This window comes from Natator depressus, chromosome 27 (assembly GCF_965152275.1).
Source record: "Natator depressus isolate rNatDep1 chromosome 27, rNatDep2.hap1, whole genome shotgun sequence".
Lineage (NCBI taxonomy): Eukaryota > Metazoa > Chordata > Testudines > Cheloniidae > Natator > Natator depressus.
In genome coordinates, this window is record NC_134260.1 from 2,379,733 (window position 1) to 2,394,835 (window position 15,103).

Genomic DNA, 15,103 nt, shown 5'->3' on the forward strand with positions numbered 1-15,103 from the left:
CTCTCAGCCTTCTCTGCAGCTCCTGCCATCCAGAACAGACCAGAGTCCTGATGCTCCAGCTCACTGCCCTTCTAAGCCCATCTCTTCTCCCACTTGCCGTCACTCCTCCCAAGCTTCCTCTCCCTATTATTAAACTGCACTGAGTGTCAGGCAATCCCAGTGTGCGTGACAGGGCACAGCTGGGGGACACCTGCATATTATAAGTTATTTAAACACAGACAGTGCTTAACGGGCCCCCACTGCCACAGTTCTCCCCTCTCACCACAGCTGCCTTCTGTGACTTTCTGTTCCTCTTAGGGGAAGCACCTTACCTCAGGCAGGACCTTGCTTCTCATTAGTATTTCTACCCCAGTAGCATCCCCGGCTCCAATTAAGCTCAGGCCTTCATTGTTCTGGGTGCTGCACGGACACAGGGTGAGACAGGATGATGCTGCAGGGGGGACCCAGAGCTGTGAGACATCTCGCTACCACCTGCCCTTAGCGTGAGGAGCCTTGGCTGTGCCTGCCGGGGTCAGCACCTAACACCACCAGCCTCTAGCAACACCACCACTGCCTGCCGGGCCTCCACAGGCCCCACTCTCTACAGGTGACCGGCACACTCCAACCCCCGAGTCCTCCGAACATCCCCATGCAGTGCCCAGCCCCAATCCACTGCACGCCCACAGACGTCCCAGCCCTCTGCTCCCAAAGGGACAGCGCACCCCAGCTTACCAGCCACACCCTGGAACTCAGCTCCGCTTAACACAGCCCAGGGATTTGTCTACAGAGACAGCGAGTGTCAGTTCACTAACAGAGCAGAGACGCAGGTGACAGCAGGCAGAAATACTGGAAACAAAGGGCTACCTATAAAATGAGAACATGCAAACTGAAGCCTAAGATTAACGAATAGTCCTTCTCATGGCAAAAGAGCAAAAGCTCATCCCAAATCCTTCCAGCATATCCATGCTGCCCTCTCACCTCCGCCATGGAAGGATGCCCAGTGTGTCTCTGTCCCTGCAGTTATAGTCCAGAAATCCACTGACTGCACGTGCAAACAGGGTCACTCCCCCACTGCCTGGGTTTTCCTGCCGAGGGTCTCCCCTGGAGACTTTGCAGTCACTTGATTAGCATTTTGCTCAGACTGTAAATAGGTGCTCATTGTGAACCATACAATACTCCATTTACACGTAGACAGACAGATAAACATCTCTGGCCCAAAAGAAACCTGTTTCTCCCCTTTTCCGGTGACTGGCCACAAGTCACAGACCTTAGGAACACTGTGTTCAGTGCCTGTACATAACTTCCCGTGTTATCCGTACACACATCTCACCATGGTTATGAGGACCAGTGTGACACGGGCTTTCATTAGAGACCTTACATGGCACTCTTTGGTGAACTAGTATGTAGATACCAGACCTTGGGGATCCCTGCAACCCTTATGCACCCTGTACCCTCTGCCGGTTGGCATCAAGACATCCCTGAGTCACACCTCCCCTCTTATGTTGATACAGTTGGGTCAGCCTTTGGCTGATGTGCAAGCGTGATTTCAGGGCCCTTCTGCCTGGACACAGCATCCTCTACCACATTTGCTTTACCCTTCATGTGAACAAATTTCCACATCATAGTCTGGAAGGGTGTCACAGAGTCCCCGGGCGATGCTCTGGAACTGCTCCCTATGAAGCCAGTCAGGACTCTGGGGAAGTCTCCTCTCTGTGAGAAGACTGTCTTCAGGACACACAGCTCACACAGCTTCCACCTTCCTGGGTCTGACCTCAGAGCATTCAGCATCCTCTGCCCCTCCGTGTGCTTCCCACAGCGAGTCCACCCACGCGGGGTCCTGGGGAAGCCAGAGGGTCCTGCACCCCAACTTCACAGTCAGACGTGACTCTCAGCCAGCCAGTAAAACAGAAGGTTTATTAGATGACAGGAACATGGTCTAAAACAGAGCTTGTAGGTACAGAGAACAGGACCCCTCAGCTGGGTCCATTTTGGGGGGCAGTGAGCCAGACAACCACATCTGCACTTCACTCCTCATCCCCAGCCAGCCCCAAACTGAAACTCTTTCCAGCCCCTCCTCCTGTGGGCTTTGTCCCTTTCCCGGGCCAGGAGGGCACCTGATTCTTTTGTTCTCCAACCCTTTAGCTCTCACCTTGCAGGGGGGAAGGGCCCAGGGCATCAGTTGCCAGGAAACAGGGTGTCGGCCATTCTCTGTGTCCAGATCCCTGCACACACCTGCCCTCTAGGGCTCTGCAGCGATCATACACCCTTACCCCACCACCTAGATACTTAAGAATTGCATAGGAGAAACTGAGGCACCCCCACACTATTCAGAGGAAACATTAAGAACAGTCCCGCTTCGTCACAAAGGGTGATTCTCCAGTGTAGCAGTTTGGAGTTGGTACTTTTCGCTCTGTAGCCAGGCCAATGGAGAGTGGTGGGTTAGGACCCTGAACGTCCTATTAAACAGGGAAGGTCTTCACCGCATGACCCCCCCACACAATCACATCACAAGCTTTCTATGACTGAGTGCTTTTGTTCAGCGGGGTTTGGTTTTTTATGCAGAAAAGCTTTTTATTCCCGTCCCCTTGCACTGCCCTAGACCTGTGCCAGCTGTGTCAGTGCACAGTTCAAACATCTTGTCAAAATCTGGCCTGGCCTGTGTGCCAGCTGCCCTCCACGCTGCCTGGGCCGCCTGTGACTTTCTGCACAAGTCTGTGCTAGCAGGCACAGTGCCACGGAGCCCCCCGAAATCTGTTGCAATAATTAGCCACTCCTAGAAAAGACTGGACTTGCTGTTTGGTTCTGGGTAAAAGCCAGTTAACAATGAATTCCACTTTCAAGGGATCCAGGCAAATTTGCCCCCTCCTCTCCAGAGACTTTAGCTGCCCCTGTCTTACACTCGGACTGTTTCACTGTGAGCTGGGCTCAGACATTTTGCCCTGCCGGAAGTGTCTAGAGCGTGCCCTCAGTTCTGGGCATCGGGTGCGCATCAGGAACTGTGACAGCGTCAAGCTTTCTGCAACCAACACAAAACCTTATGGCCCCATTGTTTTGGGGGACCATCACAACCGGCGAAGCCCAGGGACCGTCTGGCTCAGTAACTAGCCCAGCATGCTGGCTAGCGCCTTGCGAACTCACTCCTGCATTTTCCCAGTTGTTCAGTCTGCTCTGCTGGGGGCCGCTTGCGATCCCCCAGTGTTAACCTCGTGGACCATTTTCGGAGTCAGACCTGGCCAGCTGGAAGACACCTGCTGCGGCCTTTTCAGCACAGCCACGACCTCTGTCTGCTCAGTTAGCCGTAACTCTTCCCATACTTCCGTGCCCTCCAGCAAGCGTAACTATGGCGTTCAGCCCCCAGATCTACAGCGGGCTGGCTTGCAGCCCTGCTCTGTACAACGTGTCATGTTCGTGGCAGTGCTGTGCTCCCGGGCAGGGCAGCGGGAGAGGCAGAGACACTGGGAAGGAGACAGAAACCAGCCCTGGCTGCGCAGGTCAGGGCGACAGACAGTGCCTGGGTTGGGCGGAGGGGGCCTGTGCCTGTTTGTGTGGAGAGTGCCAGGGCCTGGGGTGTAGGAGCAGCTGAGGGGAAGGGGTGGGGACAGCAAGGCCTATGAAGGGAGAACAACGGGGAGGAACAGTCAGGGGTGGGCAATGGGGGACAGTGAAGGAGGAGGAGGAGATGGCATCCAGGAGTGAGACCAGGATGTGTAGGGGTGAAGGAGAAGACAAGGCAGGGGGAGACAGAGGGAGGCTCAGGCAGATGAATGTCTCTCCAGCCCAGCTCCTCGGGCCCCCGGCCCAGCCCCAGCCCAGCTCCTCGGGCCCCCGGCCCAGCTCCTCGAGCCCCTGGCCCAGCTCCTCGGGCCCAGCCCAGCTCCTCGGGCCCCCAGCCCAGCTCCTCAGGGCCCAGCCCAGCTCCCCAGACCCAGCCCAGCTCCTCGGGCCCCTGGCCCAGCTCCGCAGGGCCCAGCCCAGCTCCACAGGGCCCCCGACCCAGCCCCGACCCAGCTCCTCGGGCCCCCGGCCCAGCCCCAGCTCAGCTCCTCGGGCCCCCGGCCCAGCTCCGGGGGCCCCCGGGCCCTGGCCTTGCCCACCCTAGGAGGCTGGGGATGCCCTGCCGTTGCCCTGCTCTCTGGGAGCCCAGCGCAGTGCGCACAGGGTGTCTGCCAGAGAGGCCAGGAAGGGAGCTGCTGAACTGCCGCCCACCCTGCTGTGGGGCTTCCCTGCAGAAGGCGCCTGGCCCGAATCCCTGCCCCTCTCTGCTGGCTGGGCGCAGCGTATTTAACCCTTTCCCTGCTGAATCCTGCTCCAGCTCAGCAACATTTTCCAGCCCTTGGCAGAGACCGCCCCGGATCGGCGAGCCGGGCACACAGCAGAGCCCCCCCTCGCCCAGGAGCCTGCCTCCAACAGTGCCCTGAGCCCCAGGCTTCAGGGCAGAACCTGTGCCACCAGGGAAATGTCCAGGACTTAGGGGTCAGCTGCTTGTCCTCTGAAGCATGGACCACAAAGTCCTTCCATTGTCGGGGATGGAGGAGCAGCTGCACATTCCCAGTATGGGGGGGGGGGCAATTCCCAGTGTCCCTGGGGGGGGGCAATACCCAGTGCCCGGGGGGGGGGCAGATTCCCAGTGTTGCTGGGAGGTGTAAGGGGAGAGCCAGGACTGGAATAGAGCCCAGATGTTCTTATTCCCTGTCCCCAGCCTTTCCCCTGCTTTCCTGCTGTGTTTCCCCCTCTCCTCCGCAGAGCTCTCCCTACATTAACCCAGCCTCACAGCCCGCTGGGGTGGAGCGACGTGAATATCCCCAGCAAGGGGGACCCCCGGTCACCCAGTGAGTCAGAGGCAGAGCTGGGAAAGGAGCCCTGGAGCCTGCTGGAGTCAGGAGCCCCCCTGCCCACTGGATCCTGCAGCAGGCGAGCAGCTGTCTGTTCACGTGCGTTGGTCTCACTTCCAGGGATGTGACCCACCCTCAGGGCAGCCCCTCTGCTCCAGGTACCTTGTGCACCAGGCAGCATGGAAACTGTGTGGAGCAGCCTGTCATGCTTTGCAGAGCATACGTGGAGGCAGCCCCTCTGCTGTGATTGGTGCCAGACCCCTGACACAGGCCCTGCCCCAGAGCTAACGGTCTGGCTGGATGAGCAGTGGGAGAGGGGCAGTGACTTACCCAGTGGGTCAGTGGCAGGGCCAGCAGTAGAAGCCAGACTGCTCTCTTGAGCCCTGGGCCGGAGCCCGTTTGCTGACTCTCCTCCTGCGTCACCCAGGGTGCGGGGCAGCTGTTTTGTCTTGCTCACTGGAAACAGAAGCATCAAATGCCCAGGTGGAACCTGCCAGCTCTTGCTCCCGCCTGGGGCCCAGCCTGGAGGTGCCGTGGGCAGGGGCTCCGTGCCCACAGTGCCCCATATCACTCAGCTTTACTGTGTGTCTGCAGAGGCTCCAGGGCCCTTGGGAAGCTTGTCCCATCAAATGGCCTTGTGCTGAGCCCAGGGACAGGCGCCAGTGCGGGGGAGTCTGACAAGCCCAGCGAGCTGGGAGGGCAGCGCTGCGCCTAGGCTGGGAGGTGGGGCTGGAAGCACTGGAAAGGGACGAGCCTGGTGGGTGGCATGAGCTCTTCCTGCCCGGGCACCAGGCGTCTGGTAGCCAAACACAGAAGAAGGATATTTACAGGGGCCACCCAGTCTAAGCAGCAGCAGGGGCTCTTTGGGGTGGCGCCGGCCTGGTGCTTCGGTGCAATGGGTGCTCTGTGGGGCTCAGTAGACCTAGGTTCTGTTTCCAGCTCTGACACTGACTTGCTGAGTGACTTTGGGCAGGTTCCTGCCCCTCCCTGTGCCTCAGTTTCCCTCACACCTTTTGTCTATTCCAATTGTGAGATTCTTGTGGCAAGGCCTGTGTATGACCCAGTGGCCTCTTGTTGCCAACTGGCAGAGGCTACAGGAGTGCATAAAGGCTACAGGCATCCCTTGGCTCTAGTTCACCAAAGAGTGCCGTATAAGGTGTCTAATGAAAGCCCGTGTCACACTGGTCCTCATAACCATGGTGAGATGTGTGTACGGATAACACGGGAAGTTATGTACAGGCACTGAACACAGTGTTCCTAAGGTCTGTGACTTGTGGCCAGTCACCGGAAAAGGGGAGAAACAGGTTTCTTTCAGACCAGAGATGTTTATCTGTCTGTCTACATGTAAATGGAGTATTGTGTGGTTCACAATGGGCACCTATTTACAGTCTGAGCAAAATGCTAATCAAGTGACTGCAAAGTCTCCAGGGGAGACCCTCGGCAGGAAAACCCAGGCAGTGGGGGAGTGACCCTGTTTGCACGTGCAGTCAGTGGATTTCTGGACTATAACTGCAGGGACAGAGACACACTGGGCATCCTTCCATGGCGGAGGCGAGAGGGCAGCATGCTTGTCTCATGGATGGAAGATCACAGCCAAGCCTGGCTGTGATACACTGGAAGGATTTGGGATGAGCTTTTGCTCTTGTACCATGAGAACAACTATTCGTTAATCTTAGGCTTCAGTTTGCATGTTCTCATTTTATAGGTAGCCCTTTGTTTCCAGTATTTCTGCCTGCTGTCACCTGCGTCTCTGCTCTGTTAGTGAACTGACACTCGCTGTCTCTGTAGACAAATCCCTGGGCTGTGTTAAGCGGAGCTGAGTTCTAGGGTGTGGCTGGTAAGCTGGGGTGCGCTGTCCCTTTGGGAGCAGAGGGCTGGGACGTCTGTGGGCGTGCAGTGGATGGGGCTGGGCACTGCATGGGGATGTTCGGAGGACTCAGGGGTTGGAGTGTGCCAGTCGCCTGTAGAGAGTGGGGCCTGTGGAGGCCCGGCAGGCAGTGGTGGTGTTGCTAGAGGCTGGTGGTGTTAGGTGCTGACCCCGGCAGGCACAGCCAAGGCTCCTCACGCTAAGGGCAGGTGGTAGCGAGATGTCTCACAGCCCTGGGTCCCCCCTGGGAGCATCACAATGGTGTAGTGGGTAGGATCTATACCCAGTTCGCTGGTTAGCTCAGGGTCACACTCCAGGCACTTCTGTCCCAGCTAATATAAATACTGAGAGATTCACAAGTATGAAGGTTGGAAACATAATAAAAAGGCTACGGTTAGTTACTTTCTGTCTGTTTATTTCCAGTATGGAAAATAGAACCAAAGGAGGCCAGTATGAGTAAACCAGAGACATATGCTAAACTTAACAGACAGTATTGGAAAGACAGTGTACGGATCGTGGCTTGAATGCTGCAGGGAGGAATGTGGCTGGGATGAAATCTCTGCTCCTGGAACATGATAAGCAGCAAGGAGATGGGAATGATCCATCCACAGGGCCGGAGATGCAGGCTGAGAGAACCAGCCTGACACAATTCTCAGTGAGGCAGCAATAAACTAGAACGGGCTAAGTGTGGAGAGCCCACGGCTGGAACGAGAGGAGACAGCCAAAGAGCAGGAAGCAATGCGGCCAAAGCTGGAGGCGGAAAAGCAAAGACCGGAGGAAGAGAAAAGAGCTAGAAGTGGCCAGCCAGAGACCTGGAGCTGGAAGGCAAAGTGCAAAGCCCAAGAGAAGGAGCTTGAAGCAGACAAGCGACAGCAGGAGGTAGAAGGCCAGGAAAAGAGAGGGACAGACAGTAGACTCTGAGTATTTTGGATGTAAAAAACCAGATCCCTCAGCCCACCGGTCAGCCCCACCAGGGATCACCCAGCTGGGACAAACTGGGCTCTAGTTACTGGGCAGGTTGCCAGGTGTCCAGTTTTCAACCAAACACCCAGTCAAAAAGGAATCTTCCCCAGCCCTCCCCAGCCTGGTGAAAATGAGTGAGAGAGTGAGGGTGGGGGATAGCGAGCGACGGGGGTTGGGGTGGGGATGGAGTCAGCAGGGCGGAGCCTCGAAGAAGGGGCGAGGCAAGGGTGTTCGGTTTTGTTCGGTCAGAAAGTTGGCAATCCTAGCTTGCACTGAAGACTATTTAACCACCTTCAAAAGGAGAGGCAGTGTACGTAAAATCCCTGGCGATCAGAGAATGACTGGTTCACTCTGCAAACTGGCAGGGAACGCCTGCAGGTGTTTAATGAGATGGATGTAAATGAGGCTAGGAAGTATGATATTTCTAATGTATCTAACATTAAAAAACATTTCAAATCGCACCAGCAGCATGTCGCTGGACATCTGGAAACCCCCAAACTTGCCAAAACTAAGGACAGGATATTAGGATATTGGTTGGATATTAGGAAACACTATTTCATTAGGAGGGTGGTGAAGCACTGGAATGGCTTACCTAGGGAGGTGGTGGAATCTCCTTCCTTAGAGGTTTTTAAGGCCCGGCTTGACAAAGCCCTGGCTGGGATGATTTAGTTGGGATTGGTCCTGCTTTGAGCAGGGGGTTGGATTAGATGACCTCCTGAGATCTCTTCCAATCCTAATATTCTATGACAGGGATTCGGTTTGCAAAATGGAGGATTTTTGGAGGAGATGAATAAAAAGTAAAGGGCACCACATTATAACAAGGGAATAGAATTGCTCGGCAACATCTGCTCAGCTGAGCTGAGCGTGGCTGGGGAAGAAATCACAGGCTGCTGACTCATACTTACCAGCAAGACCCTTCATAGAGTTACAGGCCCCAAAGGGAAGGGCAAAAGCGTGTAGTAAAAGGGAGGGCCACGGTTTGTTCTTGGGAGGAGCAGAGACTAGCACCCTTCACTCCAGTCCCGACCACCTCCTGGTAACCTAGTGAGGTTAGTAGGCTGGCTAACCTAGTGAGGAGGGCTTTAAACTAGGTTCACCGGGGGAAGGAGACCAAAGCCCTGAGGTAAGTGGGGAAGTGGGATACCGGGAGGAAGCACGAGCAGGAGAGTGTGAGAGGGGAGGGCTCCTGCCTCATACTGAGAAAGAGGGGCGATCAGCGATTTATTTCATGTGCCTATACACAAATGCAAGAAGCCTGGGAAACAAGCAGGGAGAACTGGAGGTCCTGGCAAAGTCAGGGAATTATGATGTGATTGGAATAACAGAGACTTGGTGGGATAACTCGCATGACTGGAGTACTGTCATGGATGGATATAAACTGTTCAGGAAGGACATGGAGGCCAGAAAAGGTGGGGGAGTAGCACTGTATGTCAGAGAGCAGTATGACTGCTCAGAGCTCAAGTATGAAACTGCAGAAAAACCTGAGAGTCTCTGGATTAAGTTTAGAAGAATGAGCAACAAGGGTGATGTCATGGTGGGAGTCTGCTATAGACCACCGGACCAGGGAGATGAGGTGGACGAGGCTTTCTTCCGGCAACTCGCAGAAGCTACTAGATCGCACGCCCTGGTTCTCATGGGCGACTTCAATCATCCTGATATCTGCTGGGAGAGCAGTACAGCGGTGCACAGACAATCCAGGAAGTTTTTGGAAACTGTAAGGGACAATTTCCTGGTGCAAGTGCTGAAGGAACCAACTAGGGGCAGAGCTCTTCTTGACCTGCTGCTCACAAACCGGGAAGAATTAGTAGGGGAAGCAAAAGTGGATGGGAACCTGGGATGCAGTGACCATGAGATGGTCGAGTTCAGGATCCTGACACAGGGAAGAAAGGAGAGCAGCAGAATACGGACCCTGGACTTCAGAAAAGCAGACTTTGACTCCCTCAGGGAACTGATGGGCAAGATCCCTTGGGAGAATAACATGAGGGGGAAAGGAGTCCAGGAGAGCTGGCTGTATTTTAAAGAATCCTTATTGAGGTTACAGGGACAAACCATCCCGATGTGTAGAAAGAATAGTAAATATGGCAGGCGACCAGCTTGGCTTAACGGTGAAATCCTAGCAGATCTTAAACATAAAAAAGAAGCTTACAAGAAGTGGAAGGTTGGACATATGACCAGGGATGAGTATAAAAATATTTCTCGGGCATGTAGGAATGAAATCAGGAGGGCCAAATCGCACCTGGAGCTGCAGCTAGCAAGAGATGTCAAGAGTAACAAGAAGGGTTTCTTCAGGTATGTTGGCAACAAGAAGAAAGCCAAGGAAAGTGTGGGCCCCTTACTGAATGAGGGATGCAACCTAGTGACAGAGGATGTGGAAAAAGCTAATGCACTCAATGCGTTTTTTGCCTCTGTCTTCACGAACAAGGTCAGCTCCCAGACTACTGCACTGGGCAGCACAGCATGGGGTGAAGGTGACCAGCCCTCTGTGGAGAAAGAAGTGGTTCGGGACTATTTAGAAAAGCTGGACGAGCACAAGTCCATGGGGCCAGATGCGCTGCATCTGAGTGTGCTAAAGGAATTGGCGGCTGTGATTGCAGAGCCATTAGCCATTATCTTTGAAAACTCATGGCGATCAGGGGAAGTCCCGGAAGACTGGAAAAAGGCTAATGTAGTGCCCATCTTTAAAAAAGGGAAGAAGGAGGATCCTGGGAACTACAGGCCAGTCAGCCTCACCTCAGTCCCCGGAAAAATCATGGAGCAGGTCCTCAAGGAATCAATTCTGAAGCACTTCGAGGAGAGGAAAGTGATCAGGAACAGTCAGCATGGATTCATCAAGGGCAAGTCATGCCTGACTAATCTAATTGCCTTCTATGATGAGATAACTGGCTCTGTGGGTGAAGGGAAAGCAGTGGACGTGTTATTCCTCGACTTTAACAAAGCTTTTGACACGGTCTCCCACAGTATTCTTGTCAGCAAGTTAAAGAAGTATGGGCTGGATGGATGCACTACAAGGTGGGTAGAAAGTTGGCTAGATTGTTGGGCTCAACGGGTAGTGATCAATGGCTCCATGTCTAGTTGGCAGCCGGTATCTAGCGGAGTGCCCCAAGGGTTGGTCCTGGGGCCGGTTTTGTTCAATATCTTCATTAATGATCTGGAGGATGGTGTGGATTGCACCCTCAGCAAGTTTGCGGATGACACTAAACTGGGAGGAGTGGTAGATACGCTGGAGGGTAGGGATAGGATACAGAGGGACCTAGACAAATTGGAGGATTGGGCCAAAAGAAATCTGATGAGGTTCAACAAGGACAAGTGCAGAGTCCTGCACTTAGGATGGAAGAATCCAATGCACAGACTAGGGACCGAATGGCTCGGCAGCAGTTCTGCAGAGAAGGATCTAGGGGTGACAGTGAACAAGAAGCTGGATATGAATCAACAGTGTGCCCTTGTTGCCAAGAAGGCCAATGGCATTTTGGGGTGTGTAAGTAGGGACATTGCCAGCAGATCGAGGGACGTGATAGTTCCCCTCTATTCGACATTGGTGAGGCCTCATCTGGAGTACTGTGTCCAGTTTTGGGCCCCACACTACAAGAAGGATGTGGAGAAATTGGAGAGAGTCCAGCGAAGGGCAACAAAAATGATTAGGGGTCTGGAACACATGACTTATGAGGAGAGGCTGAGGGAACTGGGATTGTTTAGTCTGCAGAAGAGAAGAATGAGGGGGGATTTGATAGCTGCTTTTAGCTACCTGAAAGTTGGATCCAAAGAGGATAGATCTAGACTATTCTCAGTGACAGCAGATGACAGGACAAGGAGTAATGGTCTCAAGTTGCAGTGGGGGAGATTTAGGTTGGATATTAGGAAAAACTTTTTCACTAGGAGGGTGGTGAAACACTGGAATGCATTACCTAGGGAGGTGGTGGAATCTTCTTCCTTAGACGTTTTTAAGGTCAGGCTTGACAAAGCCCTGGCTGGGATGATTTAGTTGGGATTGGTCCTGCTCTGGGCAGGGGGTTGGACTAGATGGCCTCCAGAGGTCCCTTCCAACTCTGTTATTCTATGATTCTATGAACCTGATGATTGGACCCCAGCCCAAAGGCCCAAGGAAATGTTACTTACACTCATGAAAAAGCAATGCCCTGAGCATAGGGCATCCAGAGTCACTCCCCAGCTGTTCATAGATTCATAGATATTAAGGTCAGACGGGACCATTATGACCATCTAGTCTGACCTCCTGCACAACGCAGGCCACAGAATCTCACCCACCGACTCCTGTGAAAAATCTCTCACCTATGTCTGAGCTATTGAAGTCCTCAAATCATGGTTTAAAGACTTCAAGGAGCAGAGAATCCTCCAGCAAGTGACCCGTGCCCCATGCTACAGAGGAAGGCAAAAAACCTCCAGGGCCTCTTCCAATCTGCCCTGGAGGAAAATTCCTTCCTGACCCCAAATATGGCGATCAGCTGAACCGTGAGCATGTGGGCAAGATTCACCAGCCAGATACCCGGAAAGAATTTTCTGTAGTAACTCAGATCCCACCCCATCTAACATCCCATCACAGGCCATTGGGCCTATTTACCATGAATATTTAAAGATCACTTAATTACCAAAATCATGTTATCCCATCATACCATCTCCTCCATAAACTTATCGAGTTTTAATCTTAAAGCCAGATAGGTCTTTTCCCCCCACTGCTTCCCTGGGAAGGCTATCCCAAAACTTCACTCCTCTGATGGTTAGAAACTTTCATCTAATTTCAAGTCTAAACTTCCCAGTGACCAGTTTATATCCATTTGTTCTTGTGTCCACATTGGTACTGAGCTTAAATAATTCCTCTCCCTCTCTGGTATTTATCCCTCTGATATATTTACAGAGAGCAATCATATCTCCCCTCAGCCTTCTTTTGGTTAGGCTAAACAAGCCAAGCTCCTTGAGTCTCCTTTCATAAGACAAGTTTTCCATTCCTCGGATCATCCTAGTAGCCCTTCTCTGTACCTGTTCCAGTTTGAATTCATCCTTCTTAAACATGGGAGACCAGAACTGCACACAGTATTCCAGGTGAGGTCTCACCAGTGCCTTGTATAACGGTACTAACACCTCCTTATCTCTCCTGGAAATACCTCGCCTGGTGCATCCCAAGACCGCATTAGCTTTTTTCACGGCCATATCACATTGGCAGCTCATAGTCATCCTGTGATCAACCAATACTCCAAGGTCCTTCTCCTCCTCTGTTACTTCTAATTGATGCGTCCCCAGCTTATAACTAAAATTCTTGTTATTAGTCCCTAAATGCATGACCTTACACTTCTCACTATTAAATTTCATCCTATTACTATTACTCCAGTTTACAAGGTCATCCAGATCCTCCTGTATGACATCCCGGTCCTTCTCTGAACTGGCAATACCTCCCAGCTTTGTATCATCCGCAAACTTTATTAGCACACTCCCACTGTTTGTGCCGAGGTCAGTAATAAAAAGATTAAATAAGATTGGTCCCAAAACGGATCCCTGAGGAACTCCACTGGTAACCTCCCTCCAGCCTGACAGTTCACCTTTCAGTAGGACCCGCTGTAGTCTCCCTGTTAACCAATTCCTTATCCACCTTTCAATTTTCATATTGATCCCCATCTTTTCCACTTTAACTAATAATTCCCCATGTGGCACAGTATCAAACGCCTTACTGAAATCGAGGAAAATTAGATCCACTGCGTTTCCTTTGTCTAAAAAATCTGTTACTTTCTCAAAGAAGGAGATCAGGTTGGTTTGGCACGATCTACCTTTTGTAAAACCATGTTGTATTTTGTCCCATTTACCATTGACTTCAATGTCCTTAACTACAGGAGCCCGGGGTTAATCTGTCAGGGGGATGGAGTTCATGGAACATGCTCAGGTAGATGATACGCGTGCCACGCTGGAGCACTAATGTCTCTAGGCAGGAGCGACGTGACTAGGGAGGGTGATAGAACCCCAGGGGAGGAGGTAAACTCCCAGCCTTGGAGCCGTTAAAGCCATGGCGCCTTTACACTGCACTGAATTGTTAGGGGTTAAGAGGTGATTTCAGTGTGGGAGTCCTTAAACGTTTACCAGCTGCTGTGCTGGTTGAAAAGGACGTAACATCACTGCCCAAAGCCATGAGTGCTGTGATCCGCACGCGGCGCAAGGGACTATGTCTCTGAGTTCCCAGAGGTGAATCCTGAGCGGGAGGGGCAGCAGCAGATGGGGGACGGGGGGAAGAAGCGTCTGTGCCCTTATTGTTGGAAAGCAGCACTGTGTCACGGGGCTGGGGAGGAGACATCCCTCTTACCTGAGGCAGCCTCAGGGCAAGCAAAAGCTAATGGAGCTTGCTGCAGAGCAAAGTCCCCCCTCCACTCCCGAAAGCATAAGGGGTCCCCACGGCTATGCCCGATACCCAGATGGGAGCAGCTCTTCCTGGAAGAGGGACGGAGGTGCAGCCCAGAACGGACAAACAACCCAAAGCACCGTGCAGAGTTAATGTTACTAGCCCAGGCCTGCCCTTTGCTGCTCACCTGGGAACAGAAAGGGCATGAGAGAGATTGAGGGAAAACGTCTCTTGGCCTCAGATTCCAGCAGGACAGGAGCCCTGCAGGAGCCCTGCCGGACCTGGGACTTCTGCAGAAGCAGAAGAGGACACGGCAAGGCTCCCTTGCACCCACTACCGGTGACCAAAGAAGCTTTTTCCAGGGAGGCCCAGGGTATCCTAGAGCCCAAACCTCACCAACCCAGAGGGCAAAGATCTGTGTAACAGTCGTGGTGGATTTTGCCAGCAGGAACCCAGCAGCAGTTGCTCTGTCTAATGCGGCAGCTGAAAGAGCTGATAACACACTCTTTTCTCTATTCAACGGGCCGGGTTTTCCAAAGGAAACCTTACCAGCTCACAGGTCAGATTTCCCATCCCAGCTCCGGAGTGAGTGATGGAAGATGTGTGGGTTACAGCCAATAAGATCAGCCCCATATCACCCAGACACAGACAGGTCAGCTGGGAGGGTCAGGGGGACTCCAGAATCTATGCTGCAAACCAATGTAAATGCAAGGGCAAGTGACTGGGATGTAATGTTATCCTATTGGTTATTGGCTTATAGGGAGGTACCCTGGGACACCACAGGATTTGTCCCATTTGATCTCCTGTGTGGGAGAAAGATCAGACTTCCCCCTGGATGTCATCAAAGTCAGCACCTCTGCTAGGAGGATATAAAGACTCAGGTGGGAATGGCCCAGGAAAAGCTCACAAAAAGCCAAGCAGCTCAGAAAGAATGGTGTGCGCGCAGCAACAGCGAGCGAGCATTTGAAGTGGGTGATCTGGTACTGTCCTCACATCGCCCCGTAGCAAAATACAAACCGCAGACCTCCTGGGCAGGGCCTTTTGAGGGAGTGAAAAGGGTTAACGAGGTTATTTACAGCGTACTAAGGACCTGCATCAGGGCTGCACCTCAGACTGTCCCGATAAACA